General features: G+C 48.1%; 1 protein-coding gene across 7 annotated transcripts in view; it reads right to left on the bottom strand.

Moving 5' to 3' along the window:
• Positions 1-19,422, bottom strand: part of sulf1 (sulfatase 1) — a 44,213-nt gene that overhangs the window by 22,198 nt on the left and 2,593 nt on the right. For 6 of the 7 annotated variants that reach the window (XM_049749691.2, XM_049749692.2, XM_049749693.2 and 3 more), the window contains exon 5: positions 162-380. The gene's annotated coding sequence lies outside the window, so the exon portion shown is untranslated. Of the gene's footprint in view, positions 1-161; positions 381-10,679; positions 10,697-19,422 lie in introns of those variants that run through there. The other variant, XM_049749690.2, reaches the window with a different exon arrangement.

Raw genomic sequence — 19,422 nt, 5'->3', positions numbered from 1 at the left:
CGGTGAAACAAAATGACATTCATGGAATGTGCCGCAGACTAATCCCTTGAGACGGAGGAATTTGCCACAGAGGGAATTCCTGTCATCCCGAGTTGTAAAAGTGAGGTCCTAACGCAGCACCGTTACCAATCTCGACTCCAGCGGAATATTTGGAAACCTACCTGGCAGGGCAGGGCAGGGCAGGGCAGGGCAGGGCAGGGCAGGGCAGAGCAGGGCAGGCTGGCAGCAAAAGGAGTCTTGCCAGTGTTCCGTGCGCTCATAGAGGACTTGATGGCGCTGAGGAGGAGGGAGGACTGAGGGGGGACCACACAGCTCCTGGAAGACAACCTCTCTCCTCTAATCCCCTCTCCGATGTGATGACACCCTCCAACCTCGACCATCTGTTGAAACACGTCCCGCAGCAGTCAGTTCACCCGCCGCCGTGTCGAGAGAGAGAGAGAGAGAGAGAGAGAGAGAGACCCCCCCTCCCTCCCTCCCTCCCTCCTGCGCTGCCACCTCCCACCCTGTGCTAGCCTGCCCCAATCACAGGCCGGCTGCTGGGTGGCTCCTCGCAAACCGGGAGGCAGGGACAAGGACACGGCGCAGGACACACAATCACAAGTTGGGAAGCAAGAAAAGCCCTGGTACTGGTAACCTGAGAGACTAAAAGAGGGAGGGAGGGAGGGAGGCAGGGGGAGGGGGGAGCAAAATGAGTGAGTGTGTGTGTGTGTGTGTGTGTGTGTCAGAGACAAAGTCGAGGAGGGAGATGGAGATGAATGGTGGCATATCGTTCATAAATATTGCCACAAACATGAAATAATGACAGACACCCGGGTATCTGCAGGTTTGAGGAAAAACTGCTCAATATGTTTGAAGGCCTCTTTGATTGAATTTAAGACAAGTTGGCACCACAATACTTATTGCACCATTTTTTATAGTCTATACTTAGCATGGTGGACTTTTGGATTTACTTTACAGTTTGATCAATTGTGGTGTTATTAAGTTCATATCTAATTATAATACGGGCCTTCATCTTGGAGAATCCCATTTATGCATTTGTAGGAATTCCCACACTGTGGGTACCCTCCAGAAAAAAATGCTTTATATTGAAACCAAAAATTGACATTTTGAAAGGATTAGCAGATGAGAAAACAAAAAAAACAAAAACTTAATGGCTTTCAAAAGGGGGTGAGAATGTCTGGAATTTATTGTCGGGTAAAGCTGAATTTTTATTTCACAGGCTTTTCTTTCCCAACGCTTTATAACGTGAATAGAATATTTTGGAGCCAAAAAGACAAACGAAAGGAAGAAAAAAAAAAAAAAAAAAAAAACAATTTTAAGAAAAAGGGTCAACGGCCTCTCCGTTTGTCGTCCTGCCTGCTCAAACTGCAAAGCCGTAAAACAAGGCATTGGCCCCATGGTGGGAACTCAACTGTTACATCTGCACACCGTCGAAGCCGCAGCAGCAGCAGCAGCGGCGGCGCAGCGCCGCTGCGGCCCTAACACCTCTGTGTGATAAATCCTTACAGTTCCACGGGCCGCATTCCTGGCCCTCATCACCTTATTGCCTCCAGTTAAAAAAGGAGGGGCAGGGGGAAGGGGGGAGGGGGGGGTCACATTGCAAAACTCAGAAAGAGGACGTAAGAAGTGAAGAGACTTGGGGAAAAATCAAATACAATTCCATGGAAGATGGTGTTTGGTCGGGCCTTGCTGGACCAGACGCCTCACCGCTGGAGAACAGTGACTCGTTTCCGAAATGAATCAGGCAATTTTCCACTCGTTCGTGCACAAAAAAAAAAAAGGCTGTCATTTTGTTGAACCACTCACAGGCCCATTAAAAAGGGATTACGAGACCCTGATGATGGCCGGTGACTTCAAAGGGGACGGCCCTAATGAGTTAATGCCCACTTGATATCCTACGACATCACAGTGAGTTAATCAGAGGTGCGAAACGGCAGCGGGGGGGCAGCGCACCATTTGCATCCTGTGAACAGCCTTTGTAAAACACAATGAGCTCAAACACGTCGACGCAGAGCTCTGAGGCATGCATTCTTGTTAGCATCCCCCCAAAAAACAGTCAAAACAATGCCTGTTGATAGGCAAAAATGAAACGCAAACATTTAAATAATCCAATTGTGAAGTCATTGAATTGAGAAATAATTCATTAGGAATCAAAATCCCACTTTGATCCCACAGGTAAAAACATGACAAAATGACTTTTTGAAATTCATAAATGTGAGCTCATTTTTTACTTTTACAGTGCAAAATAACCAAATCTTTGAATTACTTTTTTATGATTTTATTGCCTCCCAATTGATAAATAGCATTTTTATTTTTGTATGTGTGACAAAAAAACCCTTACGGATCTAACAGTTGACTTTCCACCATTTTGCACATGGCGCGTTGGAACCCTAATGTATATAAAACCCGTTTATGCGCTTGACGAGTGTATCGGCTTCATCTTTTGAACGTCACTTTTTCAGGTGGTGCTTCCACTTACTACTGTGACTCCTATGAGGATATTGGATTAAACCCAGCAAATCCCATTTTCACCACTAATGCGTGAAACTTAGTCCATCTTGTTCTGATGTTTGAAAGGGGGAGGGGGGGGGGGAGGGGGTTGGGCAAGGAAGTCTCTTCCAGGAGAGAAAGACTTGGTGTTGTGAGGATCTCAAATTAGATTAACTAAATTCACAAAAGCGGATGGAGAGTGGGGAGCAGGCAGGGGGGGTTCAACCCCACCCCAACCCGCTGCATGGACTCCCCACATCCCCTGCACACAACTTCAACCCCCCATCGCCCCATTCTCACGGCCGAGGGGTTTCCAAAGCGCCTTCATGCGGGGGCCAAATCCCTACACTCTTTACTGGATTAAAGATGGCTGCCCCCGCTTGAGGGCTGGGGAGAGCTGGACTGTTTTTCCAGGAGCTGAGCACATCTGTAAACATCATAAATCCACCGGGACAAGAAGGGGTTATCGCACCCAGAAACATGCCAGAAATGCGAGATGCGAAAAGGCGTTGTGTAAAATGGACTCCAGTTAGAAGAAAGCAGTTCTTGATTGCAGGAGGAATCATCCCAATGGACTAATGCTATCATCAAGTGGATGCTCTCCGCTCCGCCAGGCCCGCAGGTGCAAAGAGAGGCCAGTGTCTGCGGTTGGGTGGCTAAGTCCTCGCTTCACTAGCCCTTTTCTCTGAGACTCAATGACATCAATGAGGGTGGGTGTCATATCGGCAAGCACGGCATCTGCTCGGGGACAGACAGCGACCTTCCGAGATGGCGGGTCCGGCAGATAGGGGAGGCCAAAAGATGGCCATGACTCAACGTCAGGGCAGGGCGTCCTGCTGGTATCGAGAACTCATGACAATCGGTGTCATGTCGACTTCCTGCCGGCTGAGGTATAGGCCGGAGGCCGGGAGGCGACACGCACAGTTGATCATGAAAGGGACGAGCGAAAAATATGGCGAAGGCAAGACAGACGGAAGGCATGAATACAGTAGGCCAGCCGGGTTCCAAATACATCCCGCTGGGCCATGCAGACGTCAAAACAGTGGGCCGTTTCGAAACGGAGCTGCTCTTAAAGACCCTGTCAAATGAAAGTTTCAAAATGACCCACCTTTGGAGATAATGAGCGAAGCCGCTAATAGGCTAAGAGAATACGCAAGCCTGGAATGAGGTCGTTAACCGCAAACGACGGGATTTACAGGACGGTAAAAATGCGACACGGCTTGTAGATCTATATGATGATGACACCTCGTTAAAGCCGTTGGTTGACCTCACCCTGCATTCGCTTTCCTCTAAATCACAATAGCAGAATCCTTAAGGGAACCGTCGTCTGTTTGTCGAGCATGTAATGTTCTTATCCTTTGGCCTACGCCCCAGTCCCGCTCTTCGCCGACCGAGCTTGTACAGCTGCCAAATTTAATGCCAAAAAAAAAGATAAGCTGATCTGCAGCGAAATGTAATAGGTTCAGCAAAAGTTCAGAAACAGTCTTTGCTAGAGCAGGACAAACAAGAGGACGGAGATAATCTCCTCGGCTGTCGGAATGATCAACAGGTGCAAACGCTTAGTTGAGTCCGCAGTTCACGTTCGACTACAACTGGATTTTACTGGCCCCAAAAAGTACATCCAGCTTTTCCACAAATAACAACAACCGTCAAGATGCCGGCAATACTTCACGCACAGTTGTGGAGCTGGCGTTCACTTGATTTCTTCACCGTTGGGCACCAGTCAGAGAATTGAATTTCTTTAAAAATGGACATTTTCTTTAAAACGGGATTAGACCTGCTAGGAGAGAAACCGACAACTGATCAGATGAGAGCGAAAGCCACCCTTGTCCCTGATTTGCTCATTCGCGATGATACGAGAGAGAGCAACATATCAGGACACCGATCAACACTCGCAAACAAGGCCTTAGCAAATAATTCAGAAAGCACCAACCACTGACCGGAGTCAGGCTCGCGAGCAGCAAAACAATCCGCACCACGGGTGTTTGTTTTTCCTTTTCAATTGTGTGTACTCCGTTCAAAGCCACCGCGGTCATCGTAGCCCTAACCTCCATCTCCTTCCCGTCCGTCTTGCACACATCGTCACCAAATTCCAGGTCCCCGCAAATCTTAATCCCGTTCGGGTGAGAAGGTGAAAAGCTTCCCCTGGGAGGGAAAGGCTGGAGTACTCGGTCGGCAATGTTCAAAATAATCCCACAAAGCAGGAATAAGGATTTGCCTCAGGTACAAAGGCCATTCATTGATCTTCTCAGAGGCTTTATTTTTGGCCCTTGGCCACGATACGAGCGGAGATCTGATCGCTTGCTCCGTCACAAGCTAAATGAACAGTCTCGACGGCCACACAACCAAAGTCAATTGCAATCAGCAAATAGGACCAGCCAGGCAGCCAAGCCAAAGGAGAGCGAACACGGAATCTGCGGTGGTCGCCTTTTAGGATTCTGGCTACATTTGAAAGCACTACATGTGAGGACATTCCTGCGGAGGCAAAGAAACAGATGAGCTATTAAAGAGTGTGAAAGCAAAGTAGATGGTTGCGTTGGCCGGGCCAAAACGTTGCACCACAAAAGACCTCGGCCAGTATTCAACTGGCAACTGATGTTGCCCGCGACGTCGTCTTTCTGATTACTACGACCGACTTAAATAAATAAACGTACACCCAAATGAATACGTCCTCTCAAGACCGGACACTCGGATTGTTTCTCCCGACGACCTGCCTCCGCCGCCGCAGATTGGACACGCTTAGTCAACCAGAGAAGCCACTGACAAGCGGCGACGACTGCCAAGGCGACGGACTGACCGCAAGGACGAAGGCCACATTGCACTTGCCAGACCCTGACAGACAGACCAGGTTTTTTTTTTTTTTTTTTCCTCCCATGTGTGTGTCAGTAGCTTCCAATGAAAATTTATAAACACCATTCGTCTTTCTGAAAGAGAGAGAGAGAAAAACAAGTAGATACTGTTTGAGAGATTTTGGTTAAGGTAAAAACCCTCGCGAGTACACAAAAAAAAAAAAGTCTCAGGAGCAGGTGCAAATTCCTGTAATGCCATCTTGAGTTTAGGATATCTTTGCGGGCTATTAACCCGAGCCAAGTTGCTCCACCTGCTCTTATATCGGCTTCATTGTTTTCAAATGTCTGCGTCGAAGAAACAGTAGGCCATGACCACAAATATGCCAGACATTTCCAGCTTTGAAGGATTGCATTCACCGACCATCTGTCAATATGCAGTGCAGCAGCGTAAAAATACTTTTTCAGTAAATGGCTGAGGATGGATTCCACAGGAAAGAAAAAGAAAATAAAGTAAAATCATAATAAATGGCTGACGATGGCTTCCACAGGAAAGAAAAAGAAAATACTTTCAAATACTCAGTTGAGTGGCTGGCTGGCTGGCTGGCTGGCTGGGTGAGCACTCATTTGAAGAAAACCCCCAATAATCCAATTAAGCACGTCATTTCCTTTCATACGCGCGAATGGAATCAACTGTCCGACGGCAGCCAAGTCGGGGAAAGTGAAAAGACAAAAGGATGAGCAGAGAAAGGGGAATACAAAAAGGCCTTTTTTCTGCGTGTGTGTACTGTTCGGCTGCCATGGGGAAGAGAGAAAGAGAGAGGGGGGGGGGGGAGCTTTAGGCCTCCCGTGCATCACTTTGTTAACGTCTTGCTTGGCTGGCAGTCAACATCTCTCCGGGCCAAGACAGGACAGCACGCTTTATGAAAGAGCCAAGCTTGCTTTCACAGCATGAGTCAGTTTGTGTGTACACGGGCATGAATGAATATGCATGATGGAGACTTTTTTGTCTGGAAAGTAATAAGCACAAACCATCACCCACGCAGAAACAAAAAAAAGAAAAAAAAATAGCGTGACAAAATCTACTACCATCATATTTTCCTCTCGTCTGAACAAATAAACTACAGAGGACAGCGGGGACGCAGGCGAAAACAATCTGTCAAGGAATTCCGAATATCCTGTGAGTAAGAGCTTATCATCCCTCACGGGGCAAGATCTTAGCCGCAATGACGAGGGAGGGGGGCGGGGGGGGACGGTCGAGGGGAGGGATTGTGTGCGGCGCATACGACCCAAGATCTCACGAGAGGATTCTGACGCTGGGATTTATAAACAGGAACAAGGTCATCAAAATAAACTGCCATACAAATAAAGCAGGAAGTGGTTGAAGTGAGGAGCCCCGAAAATAAGCCGTTGATGCACAAATATCAATTCATTCTTAACACCGTGGTTGGCTGCTAACAAGCCATCTTGAGAAGCTAAGCTAGAAGCCTCGTCTACATGCTGCAAAGGGAGCGCCGAAATGTTGCCAAAAGGGGCTGGAGGCAGGCGGGCGGGCCGGGCCGCTCGCGATGAAGTCGTTCAAATCAAGCTGTCGGGCCAATGCGTGATTGCGTAGATGAGCATCATCGTCAATTTCCCGCAGGGTCAAAAAGAGGAATTTTTGACATTTCTTTCCCCTAGACACCTTTCACAGGGTGAAAAGTTGAAGCGCTAAAGAGTGGACGTATTTATACAGATGTATGCTCAATGGATCCCTTTTCGCATAGCCCGCAGATTGTGGAGCGAATGCTATGCGGCTAAGCCAACACACTGTCTCATAAAAGTGAACGGCTGGACTCGTATTGATAAAGTGCACAGCTATGATGTTTACAGAAAGGAAGGAAGGAAGGAAGGAACCAAAAAAAAGGGGGAAACTGGGGAGGAAAATATATGAAACAAAACATCAAACCCAGTTTGTGTTGGCCAGGTGAAAAGTGCGGCTGGATGGAACATCTCCAGTTTCATTTGAGAGCTTTCATATTTGAAAACCAAGACTCGTTCCTGATGCTTCATATCCTGTTCTTGTGCGGGTCCAGATGGCCAAAGGATCCCATCGGCGACGGAACTTTCACGGCCTGTGGGCTCGCGTCATACCAGCATACGTCCAGCTCTCTTTTTCCAGAAATGGTTCACATCAATGGGAGCAAATATCAGCCACCTTAAAACTAACTCAAAGCCACAAATGTTTGGCGAGGGAAGTGATAAACGACTGGGTACGAGTGGACTTGCTCGTAATGAACTCAACAGTCCTGCGAGCCAACTGTACTCGGAAATTTCCAATTTGATTTCCTGACAAAGATGAAATAACGTCTTTTCGGCTCGGCGGCGGACGCACCCAGATAGATGGAGCACGTGGGATGCTTTACGGCGCCCTCGCCACACATTACTTATTCGCTACTTGAGCTGAAGCTGGAATCAAAACAGCACGCTGACTGAATATAAAAAGCTCATAAATAACGTGGGCGGCGGCGGTCGCTTGGGGAATGCAAATCTCTGGAGCCTCCGAGATAGGGAATCAGGGAAGCGTATTCGGAGACCACCGTCGCGGAAATGACTGTGGTCAGATTACGGCTAAGATTAGATTTATTCCATGGAATTCAGTCAAACAGAGACACACGGCCCGGCCCGTACGGGATAGAAAAACAGTTTCATCCCGATTTGAAACACAAATCAGGAATCGGCAGTCAAGTGGTCATAAATTGCGTTTGGTGAAAAGCCCCAGAGGAAACAGCCGTCTTCTAAAATATCGCGCTCTTCCTCTCAGATAGCCTGACCCCCAACGTATTGGGTGTCGCGTCCAGAGTCAAGGGGAAGGTCGGAGGACCTTTGACCGGGATTTGAGAAGTCACGGAGGTCAGGGATTAGACTTTGGTCGCGGGCTCTTCAGGAGAAAATGGAGTGGAGCAAAACATAGTCAGCTATGCCGCCTTGAGTGGCGGTCAAGTTTACCAGTTGGAAGAAGCAATCGGCTCGATTCAGGACCAGGAACCAGTTGTTTAGATTCACAGCGAGCCATGATTTAATCCTTGCGAGCAACGTCGTTCCTCCCATGCAGCGCTACGGATCCCAACGTGTGAGGCGTGAACCGGTAAGCAAAAAGTCAGGTAACTCCCCGAGGGGCTAAAACATGTTCAGACTCCATGCAAAACATACTGCATCCTCTCGCTGTCAGCAGAAGATTTGCGCCGCATCCAATGAAGGCAACATCATGAGCATAGTGTTATGTCATCAGGTGGTGAAAGTGAACAAGAATGACACCAGAGGTGCATTTTCTTTTTTTTTTTTGTTCGGCAGGCAGCGGAGCTCAGCTTGGGTCTCTCAGACACGCATACCGATCATTACCGGTGGCAAGTTTGCTCTGGCCGTTCATTGGATAGGAGAAGCTGATCGGATATCAGCTCTTGATTGTGTGTGAAAGGCAAACACAAAGTACTTGTTATTGCAAAGATATGCTGACCAATCTAGCACCAGAGCGCACCCAGCACGCACCGAGGTAAAGATGGTGCGCTGATAATGGCCAGATTCTGTTGTAATGGTTAAAAATGATGGCCCCATCAAGTTGGTGCAGGATATTGACATTGATGACGCGGTATAGTGCAAAAAATGATTTAGTTGCGGCAGGCAGGCAGGAAAAGCGATCGCGATCCCCCAGAATGAATTTCGTCAGACATTTGCACGACTCAACTGCGAGCTCTGCATTTGAACGGTATCCAACGCCGCCATTAAAAAAATCATTTTACGACGCTTGCCTGCCTCCTTTCCTTCCAACGAGAAGCAGACGTGCTCTCTCGGCATCGGTTGCGAGCTTACGGCTTTGTGTCATTTCGTACAAAGCCACCGTATTTGTTGTCAAACCTTCAGGGGGTAAGCGGGATCACGAAATGCCATTGCTTTGAAACGCTGCGCTCCTTGCCCTCCTCTCTTTTCTTGCTTGTGCTGGGAATTTGCAAAAAAATACAACTCACTCATCTGGCAGCTAAATTGGCCATGTCTCATCCCTCAATACCTACTGTTCTCTTGGGGGAGAAAGAACTCCCCAGGTGCAATGAAGGATGCTTCTCGCACACACACACACACGCACACAAAATGAGAATTTCAGCACCCTGCATTCCTACGAAAGGAATGGGGATTGGTCAGACATGCCCGGATAGCCTTGGTCAACAACTTCACTGGCGGGCCGGAATTCACTTCACTGTTTGGGTCTCGAGCGAGTCTTAACCATCTCAAAACAGATTCCAGCTCCACAAGTCAACTCTAGGAGTAAATTGCTCACGATTAAAAGCCAAAGCTTACAAGTGAAGTGTTTGCTTAGAAACCAAAGTGGAAAAATATTTTTCGATTGATAACTCCAGTCCCAACTCTGCGCGTCCACAGCGTAATTTTAGGGCTCAAGGTCATTTGAAAGGGGCTTCATTTTCATCACGTATGCTCTGCCCCAGTCCCGCAAGACACAAGTGAAGCTCACAGTCTCTTTCAAGAGGGCAAATTGTCCAGATGGCCCCGAACTCGGCGGTTGCTGTATTAGCTTTCAAAACGGGCCGGCTTAGTTGCAAAGTTAGCGTTTACCTGGGGCAGCGGGGCACTTCCCCTTAAGATTCCTGCGAAGCCGCTCTGATCTGTCAAGCAGAAAAAATAACCAGAGGCTACTTCAAAGGCCGCTCTTCAGAGTCTAAAATGCTACCGATGCTAAAAAGGCCGTCTTTATCTGAAAATTGCTTTCATTAACATTACTGGAATCCTTTGAGGTCAACGGGGAAAAAGAAAACACATGTTGACAAGCAAAAAGTGTCTGCAAGCTCTCATCTACCTTCATGGGTTTATTTTTGGCTTACTTGACAGTGTGGCGGCGGGCGGGCGGGCGGGCGGGCGCCTGAAAAAATGACTCGAGTCTTTTCAAATGGAATGCAAAGAAGACTGGGAATTCCGTTTTCAAATACAATAAAGAGTCCAGAGGGAAAAAGCATCCAGGTCATTTCAGCCTGATCAACTGCACACATGCAGGAAGTTCAAACAAAACAAATCGACCAAAGGCCAACAAATGCATACATATGCGTAGTCCAAGACTCATGGAATAGCAAGACATCAAAGTTGCAGATTGAAAAGCCCCCTCCCTCCCTCCCTCCCTCCCTCCCTCCCTCCCTCCCTCAATTGCAGGCGCTAATTCAAAACACTTAAAGCTGGAATGCAAAATGATGGGTCAGACGCTCATTCACACCCTTCCCTTCAGTTTGGCCTGGAAAAGCGTTCCAGCTGGAGTCAGGCTGGAACAACACACCCAATGGGTGTCAAGGATATAGGAGCATGGAAAAGATTAGACATTAGACATCATGAAGGCGATGGGAGGTATTTTATCACGCTCCAGACCTGTGCTCGCAGGGAGGCGGGTGAGAGTGGGGGTAATCCAATCTCGTCAAGCCTGTCCTTATCTCGCTGGGGATCACACTCACTGGAGTGAGCAGTCATTGCTTGACACAGCTTTGACAAACGACCCCTCCGGTGCGGTCCAAAAGTTGTACTGCTCCCGTGGAAAATCACAGCAGCGCCGTCATCTCAACTGACTCAATTCTTGTAGTGACTGCGCACTGAGGTACAGAGGGAATCCCAACCACGGCAGCAGTTCTCCGAGATAAGCCGTTTCACTTAGAAGAGCTCGAGTTTGACCATCTCCCGCCTCTTCACTATGGCAGTCTAAGAAGAAACGACCTAGCGCCAGCCGTCCCGGGATTTTGTTCAATGACAGCTCCGCGCTACACATGCTTCACACAGACTTCACAGCTGCAGAGCTCCCAGACGAGCTCACCGAAAAACACGGGATGCGAACACCATCTGTCTGTCGCTCGCGTCCCCTTCGGCTCATTATTCATACTCCCTATCGCCACGTCGTCGCAGAAGGAGATAATGTTCCCGGCACGTCGTTAAGATATTTTTAATCGGACATCCCGGAGTCAAAAGTCGTTCGTGTGTGGCGTGGCAAGTTAACGGATCATTTTGAAAACTCTCCCGTACTTTCACAAACACGAAATCTCGGAAGGGTCCGATGCCGTCGAGTTAAATGCAAAGCAGTAGACGAGTAGGTATCTTGGGACAAAATAAGACGCTAAATCTTCTGGCAGCACTATTTATGAGAGCAGGTCTTGACTTATCCGTGTATCAAAAAAAACATGCTCTGCGGTGCAATGATTTGGATCTCCACCAAAAGCCACATGGCGGCATTCTCCAGCCTGATTTGACAAAGCAAAGTCACCGGTAGTTCACACTCAGCATCTCTATTGGGCGGGACTTCAAAAAAAAAAAAAAAAGTTTGAGTCCAAGTCTAGCGCGTCTGTTGATTTACGGCACCAAGATTCTAGGACAAGTAGCAACCTTGTTCTGCGCGCAGCTGAAAAGAAGGGGGCCTATGGTCCTCAGCTGAAGGGCAAAATATCCAAAAGTAGATCTATCTCTCTCCTGCCCCCAAAGACAGAAATATCCAAGTTTGGAAGAGAGAGAAAGAAAATGGGGAATGAGAAAGCCGGTATTGTTAGGAAAAACAAAACTGGCCTCTTTCCTTTTTGACACGGAATCCTCCAGGCGAATTAATGTCTGCTCGTCAGTCATTAATCGTGCACAACAGGGAATTTATGAGAACTATTCCACTGATAAATGTCTGTGTTGTGCTGCCATGGAACAAGCGGGCCTTTTTTTTTTTTTTTTTTTTTTTGCACATACCTTATACAGATGCTAACAACAGCTGGGATATGTACCGCAACGGTAAAGACTTGTCTTTATCTGGAACCCCTGAGGGAGGATCCATTTTTTCCCCTCATGAATACTCTCTGGTGCTGAGGTTAACTTTGGCACTTTCTGAAATTATGAAGCTGAATTATGAGGTTGAAAAGTGAGATTCAAAAGCCACAATTGTCAGGTGAGTCCTCTAAGTACCAGAGCGGCGGTAAACTAATAGACCATCGTGACTGAAAAACAGCTGCTATGGCAGCTTTATTAAAAAAAAAAACGCGGCGGCGGGAGAGGAAAAAAAGTGCCGCGCTGGGTCAGGAGAAGTCAGGTGTGTGATGTAAACTGGCAATTGTTGCGCCGTCATCTGAAAAGATCATTTACCCGGAAAGGTCCTTCGATAAAAAGTGGCGCAGAAGACATCTGGATTCACCCAGCCCAGAAAATGAAAGGGAGTTCACAACTATAGATAGAGCGGCCTCCTCGCAGGTACTTGGTTCTGCTTGTAGCCCCCTGAAAAGAACCAGATGGGGTGATGGAACACTATAACCTGAAGGCCGCAGCTACGATGTGAGCCCATAAAGATATGAACGATACCCCTTGAGGGTGACCCCGAATGGCGGTAATCCACTACGAGCAGAGTCCAACAACACCTGGTGAAGGCTTTTATGTTGCGATGAATCACTGCAAACATTTAACTTTTGGTGTCCAATAAAACTTGACTGAATTCAGAACATTCTAGTGCAGCATTACAGGCCGACCGTGTATTTATTTAGACCCCGTGGCACTACACAGAGCGATGCTAAACTACCCAGTAAATTTCAAGTGGAATGGAAATTGAAGCCACCTGCTGACACGGATGGTTGACATGAAAGTGTTGTAAGACGGGCAAAGTCGGAGGTCTAACTAACACTTGGGGTGTCGCAAGGATGGACTGGATGACGAAATGGAAGATCCTGAAGATGGACAATTCCAAGCGGCCTGGATCAACTTCCAGTTTTTACCATTTGTAACCGTGGTCACAAAAATCAATCGGCCGGCGTGCCGTCAGCAATCATCTGTGCCAGTCGGCCTTTGAATTTGGCCGGCCACTCGCCAGCAGCTCAACCGCGGCGTTCAGACTTCATTGATCGGTCCTAACAAGTCGCCATTGTCATCGGCCTTCCTCTGTAATCAAACGCCTCCAAATAGGCATCCTCAGATGAGGGCTTGTTCAGACAGAATGTTTTCTCAAGGAAATGACTCGTAAATTAAGGGCGCTCCCAAAAGTGGCTGTGAAAAAGCAGACAAGCGCTCACAAGGGACCTGCCTGGTGTGCTTTGCCAGAAAGGCCCAATTTAGGACTGTCAATGATTTGAAAGAGTCAAAGAAAGTAAGGAGGGGTCAAAGAAAACACAATGATCACAAGACACTGTATGGGAAAAATCTTTCCCAACAGTCATTTCCAATCACTTGCTGCTAAATGAAACCCAGTCAAAGTACAAAGCCCATTAACACACTCAAAGCGTTGCATTGTTCAATCACACGCGACAACATCTCGCCAGTACCGCAGAGCCTGACAAACACTGGGACAAACACTGCGACCAACAATCTCACAAGCGGAAACCTGCTATTCCCCCTCAGATGTTCTGGAAACAACAACTCAAGACAAGACATGTGGCTAATGGGGAGAAATCTGCAACCCGGCCCGAGAACAATGCCCCAAACCAAGATGAAGTTGTAAAAATAAACCAAAATGTGCTGATGAGTTATGCCCGCGTTTTGGCTCTTGTGGTAATTATCGGCAAAATTATCGGGGGGGGGGGGGGGGGGGGGGGCAAAGCGTGACAATCGACACGATTCTGAGCGAGACATTGCGAAAGACTGCTAACGTGTCCTGAATTCTTCCTCAACAAAAACCAGCACATTGTCACAAACGTACATGTGTAAACAGTCTGGCGGCATTTAACGAATTCAATTTGCTGACAGTATGACACACGACCTGGAGTGTGCTTGACGTGGAAAAAAAAAACAAAAACTGGACACCCATGTACAACTGGTGAATGCGCCACAATTTTCCATTCATGTTCTCGCCCCAAGAGACGACGAGGGGGATGGCGACTGCTGAACTTTACAGGCAATCCCCAAAGGATGTTTCTGACCCGCCACCCAGACCAGACGGACATAAAACCACACTGCGGTACATCAAATAAACAAACAACACATTTAGCCCAAGGTTCAAATCAGCACTCAAACGAACCTGCTAGACTCTACCGACTATTCAAGTCGCTAAATGAAGCGTATTAAATTGCGGAGCACCGAAACTTCCCTTCCGAGCAGACCGCTGTAAAAATGTAGACAACAGTACGTGACTATAAGGTCAGGTCCAGCGAGGCCTGAATATTATCGGAAGCAGACCCCCGCTTTATTTACAACCTTGAGGCGAGCGTTTTCTCTCGCAGTCAGCTCGCTCGACTGTCCCGGTCGAAGACAATTGATGGGAAAAATTTGCATTTTATGGACGCGGGCTTGTGAGGAGGGTCCGATTGAGAACAGGGTAGGGAGGCGGAGGAGAGGAAGCCAGGTGACGAGTCGTTGTCATTTACGCTGCCGTAAAAGCGTAGCCGCTTGCAATAAACAACAAAATGGACACCCGACGGAGGAGGTCGATTGACCGACGGTCAAAACAAACAAGCGGGACAAATGACGCTGGGTTAAATGAGGCGGCAAACTGGGTTAGGCCGGAAATTCGACATGGAAATATTTTTCGTACGGTTTGGTCATAGAAACAAAATGGACAAGGACTCCGCTAGCTTCAAATAAATTCATCGTCCAGCCTTTCACTCATGATTCCGGTCAACGAAGCGACGAGGTGATGAGCCAAGTTCCTGTCCTGCTGCAACCATCTGTGTGTACGACTTAAAAAACAACAACACGCATTTACACATAAACACACGGAGAAAGCAACAGGGTGAGCACCTCATGTTTATATGAATCTTAGCAGTCCCTGTTGGTTTCCACACGCCTGCTGACTTTCTCCAAAAAAGTAAATAAAAAGCAGGATGGGGGGCGGGTAATCATTCGGACAAACACACACAAGCGCAAGCGCAATGCCGACTTCCCTTTCAAATCCCCGTCCTCCGACATCGTCATCACCTACCCCCGCACGGTCGGGCTTCCTGTACTTTGTGAGGACCTGTAAACATTGCCCGCCCACATATCCATACACATACTCAATCAGGGCCATCTAAGTTCACATCAGCCACAAGTGTGCTTATCACTCGCTATCATTTACTTTCAGCCCTCCTCTTCCTCATTCTCTTGCTCCCCGTCTGGGCCAACAGGTCTTCCCATCTGCTGGCCAGCTGGAGGAGGAGGAAGACAAGCAGAAGGAGGAGGAGGAGGACAAGGGCGGCATACTACGCAGTTTAACCATTGAATATGATCGCCCGTCTGGGGGTCCCGTGAGGGTTGGCAATCAGGGGGCCAAGTCAAGCTGTTTGCCTTGGGTAGACGTCTGCTACTAGCCAGTCAGTTTGCCGCATAGCGCCAGTATTCCTGATTTCAGAAGCCCCGCAACGCTCGGCAACAGATGACATGCTGCCATTGGCAGTCCCGGCCGGTTTCCACCGTCGGGGGAAGAGTCACTTGTTGGTGTTTTTACAGATCCACAATCGTACCGCCGCTTGATGATCAGTTGACTTGAAATGACACAAGATGAAGCGAGGACAGCACACTGTCAGACTGCATCCACAAGCGTTTCCAGACTTGTATCGCTGGAGCCATCTTGAGTGAACTTTCACCTTCCGTTGTGCGCCACCTGTCAGCAAGTCACAACTGCACTGTGGGAACGCAGACGTCCGTCCGTCCGTTCGTTCGTCCGTCCCCACCCCCCACTTGTGATACATGAACCGCCACCGTCACCTGGCGTAACAACTCAACTGCGGGCATATTGAGACTTTTAGCCACCCCTCAAAAATACAACCGGCGAGAGTGGTACTTACCGGGACGGGTGGTAGCGACCGACCTCCATTTGCTCGGTTGCATTTATTCAAGTAGCTTTTTGAGATGATTTTGAAGCCTGTACTTTCAAAAGATTCCAAACCTAATTATTCCTCTCTGGGACATTGTGCATTGTAACAGACAGCATAGCTTCAGTATCGGCCAGGGTGTTGTATACTTTCTCGGGGGGAAAAAAACCCTATCAGAGATTCACTTGGTTCCCACAAGAAGATATAGAGGGAAGCAAATATGGAGGAGAAACAAAGCCAGATGATTTCCTACGTCGCGGGACTTTGAAGTTTTACGGCTGCGTGGCGCCTGGAGAGGTCAAGGTCCGGACTCAGCTGATTTGTATTGGACAGAGCGCTACCGCTGGATCAACCTCGGGTGACTGGGTTCGCCGGTACCCAGAAAAGTTGTTTTAAAGACAACTCGCATTATACTGACGTCATGGCAATACCCCCCCTCCCCCCACACACATCGACTTTCACTGCCCGTCTCGCTCTATTCAGACATCTTCCTGCGTTCAATTGGATGCCTGTCCGTTCCCGCCGAGGTTTCCATGTCTCCCCAAACACGCAACAGAGTTGAGGTCAGAAGAAAGAAAGAACCCGCCCCAATCTGTGTCCTCATCCATTCTACGGGTCGGGACTTGAGCAAACAAGTCGCTTTTGGCCACCCTGGCAACCCTTTTCACTTGACACACACAGATTGCGACATCCTATTTAAGCAGGGCTGCATTGAAAAAGGGGACTTCCGACCTCCAGAAGGAAAGCTGTCAGAAAGGGGAAACAAAGGAAAACAGACAAATAAAATACACAGAGGAACCTTTTAGGTCCAATCCAATTGGAATAGTTTGCATTTCGAAATAGGACCAAAAAAATCCCCTGAAGAAAATAAGGCAACTCAGTGGAGGCACATGAGAAATGGACTTTTGGCTCTCTCTTTTGGCACGTCTGCACGTCACCCATTAAGTGTGAAATTCGACTTCTTGCAGTCTTGTTTTGGTCACGTAACTTTGAGGGAACGCAACGCGCACAGCGACACATTTTGGGCAGCAGCGGCACGAAACACGGCTCTGAACAATCTTTTATGTTGTGGGTTGGATATGCCTGGAAAATGGCCACAAGAGACATTTGTAAATGTTAAACCTGCTCAATATTTAAAGCAGGGAAAATAAATACAATCAACCCAAACTAAACATTTCTGATTAAAGTCAGCAAAAGCTGGGCGTCTCGAAAAGCTCACTTGTTAACATTGAGCAAACTTGCTCTCATGACGGAAAAGAACGGTAGCCAATTTTCTTCTTCGTTTTCTATGCATCGACCAGTGGCGAGCTGCTGCCTCTCACAGGTCTGTCTTGGTACTACAACAGCTTGTTGGCCATCTAGTACAGCGTGTGAAAAAAAAGATGTTGAAAATCTATTTGTACAGCTTCAGCGTTCCAGTGAATTCATATTGGTCTTCTCTAGCGCTCTCGTCACTCAAAATATTCGACTGAAAGGGAAAATATATTTGAATGTCACATTTTTACGAGGCTCGGTTTTACTGTTATCGATGTTTATAATCCATCACGCTCTGCGGGTATTTTCCCCGAGTCACCTCCAGCCGTCCAGCTCCCATTCCGAGCATCGCTTTTTCAATTACACAGAACGAGCGCGATGAGAAAGTCGGGGTCCTCTTCGATCGGGGGAGGGGGCTGCGGGAGTTTGCTTGGACAGATTGGACAAATATTGCTTTTGTGTGGTCGCTTCCACGCCTCCGTGCAGCTCTGACGGCCACAGAGGGAGCGAGGCGGCGGGGTTGGGGGTGGGGATCCGAGCGGCACTATATCACGGTGGCTTCTCCGTCCGTCCAAGACGCAGGGGTGTCTCACCAGTTGTCCGTCTGTCCACACTCCAGCACCAAACTTGGCCATCAATTATGTTTATGGAGCCAAGGAGGCTCATAAAATAGCACGTGTAGGCTACATTGCATTTTTTTCACATTTCTTTTCATAACTCATCCCTGCAAGTGAAAGCTGATGAAAAAAGTAATGGAACCGGCAAACTATGCAACTATTCGTCACTCCAGTGGACATGTCGTTTCAATTGGTCCAACAGCCAGCGGAGTGATGGCGGTTAGCACGTTTGCCTTACTGTTCCAAGGTTCTGGCTTGGCATCTTCACAATTCTGAGGTTCCTTGCTCTTTGGAGTTTCCCCCCTTACTTGCGTCAGTATTCCGGCTTCCCCACACGAGTCCAAAAACATCCATGCTAGGTTCACTTAAGTCTCTAAATGGTCCATGCTTCTTCATTTCTGAGGGCTTCAAATGACGTTGTCCAGAGGCTACCTTGATCTGGATTTGTTCATGTAAGATCTTGCTAGTCAAGAACCAAAGGTAAATAGAAAGTACGAAGCGGCCATGACGTCCTACAGACGTCATCCGTGCCCTCTTGTGGAGAAGCTGGCCGGCTCACTTTGACCTTCTGGTCTCTTCCATCAATGCCAAAGCTGCTCTCTCTACTTTCCCGTTCTTGGCTTCCAGGCAACGTGTCGCAGGAAACGGCCTCGGGCCGGCCGCAGAAACCATCATTGTTTGGCTCATTGCAACGTTCTTCAATTCTGGCAGTGAAAATTGACGAGTCGACTTGTCGCCGGCGTCGCTGAAAAACACCGCCTCATTAGCCACAAGCGACTTTGCTTTCTTCGCTGGCCTGGTCTTTGAGATGAGCCAAAGTGTGGCAAAAATAGCTAAAGTGCTTTTAACGGGGATTTTCCAGGCGGCCGGCCGGCCGGCAAGCAGGCAGGCAGGCCGGCATGCCGCGTGGGACCCGGCCGGGATGACGCAAGGGGCAGAGGATGTCAGAAAACCATTGCGGAAAGAACAACCAGGACAACTTGGAGGAAGAAATAAGTCAATGTCGCTTGTCGGGTGGTAAAGTGCTTTTTCTTTCCAGCGTACCATATTGTTTCAACTTTTCTTCATTCTTCGGCTGCTCCAAACGAGGTGCAAATTGTACATATTGCGATTAGTAATCCAAAAATACAGTCCAGTAGTCTTCCTGTCAAAGTTGTGCATCAGTACAGATGTAAGCCTCAAAAGTAAGACGTCAAAAGGCCAGAAGTGGCTGCTGCTTTTAGTCAACTAATTGGATTTTCGACTCGACAGCTTTTGAATAGCTGCCCGGTACGTAAGAAGAAAACAGCTGTCCGCTGCACTGACCGCTAGGCTACGCCACGCCACGCCACGCCACGCACGAAAAGTCTGAATATGATTACATGAGCAATTCCTCGTACAATCTGTCCTGTCCCCTAACTGCTTGGGGTGCCAAATGTTCTTCCCCAATAAATCATGGACATTTTCTCATTCGCCCTTTGCACGAGATGCCATGAGGCCTGACCGTAATACACTGCGGTTAATCCCTTAAGA

Source organism: Syngnathus scovelli, chromosome 18 (assembly GCF_024217435.2).
Source record: "Syngnathus scovelli strain Florida chromosome 18, RoL_Ssco_1.2, whole genome shotgun sequence".
NCBI classification, from domain to species: domain Eukaryota; kingdom Metazoa; phylum Chordata; class Actinopteri; order Syngnathiformes; family Syngnathidae; genus Syngnathus; species Syngnathus scovelli.
This window is presented reverse-complemented; position numbering and strand designations above follow the sequence as displayed.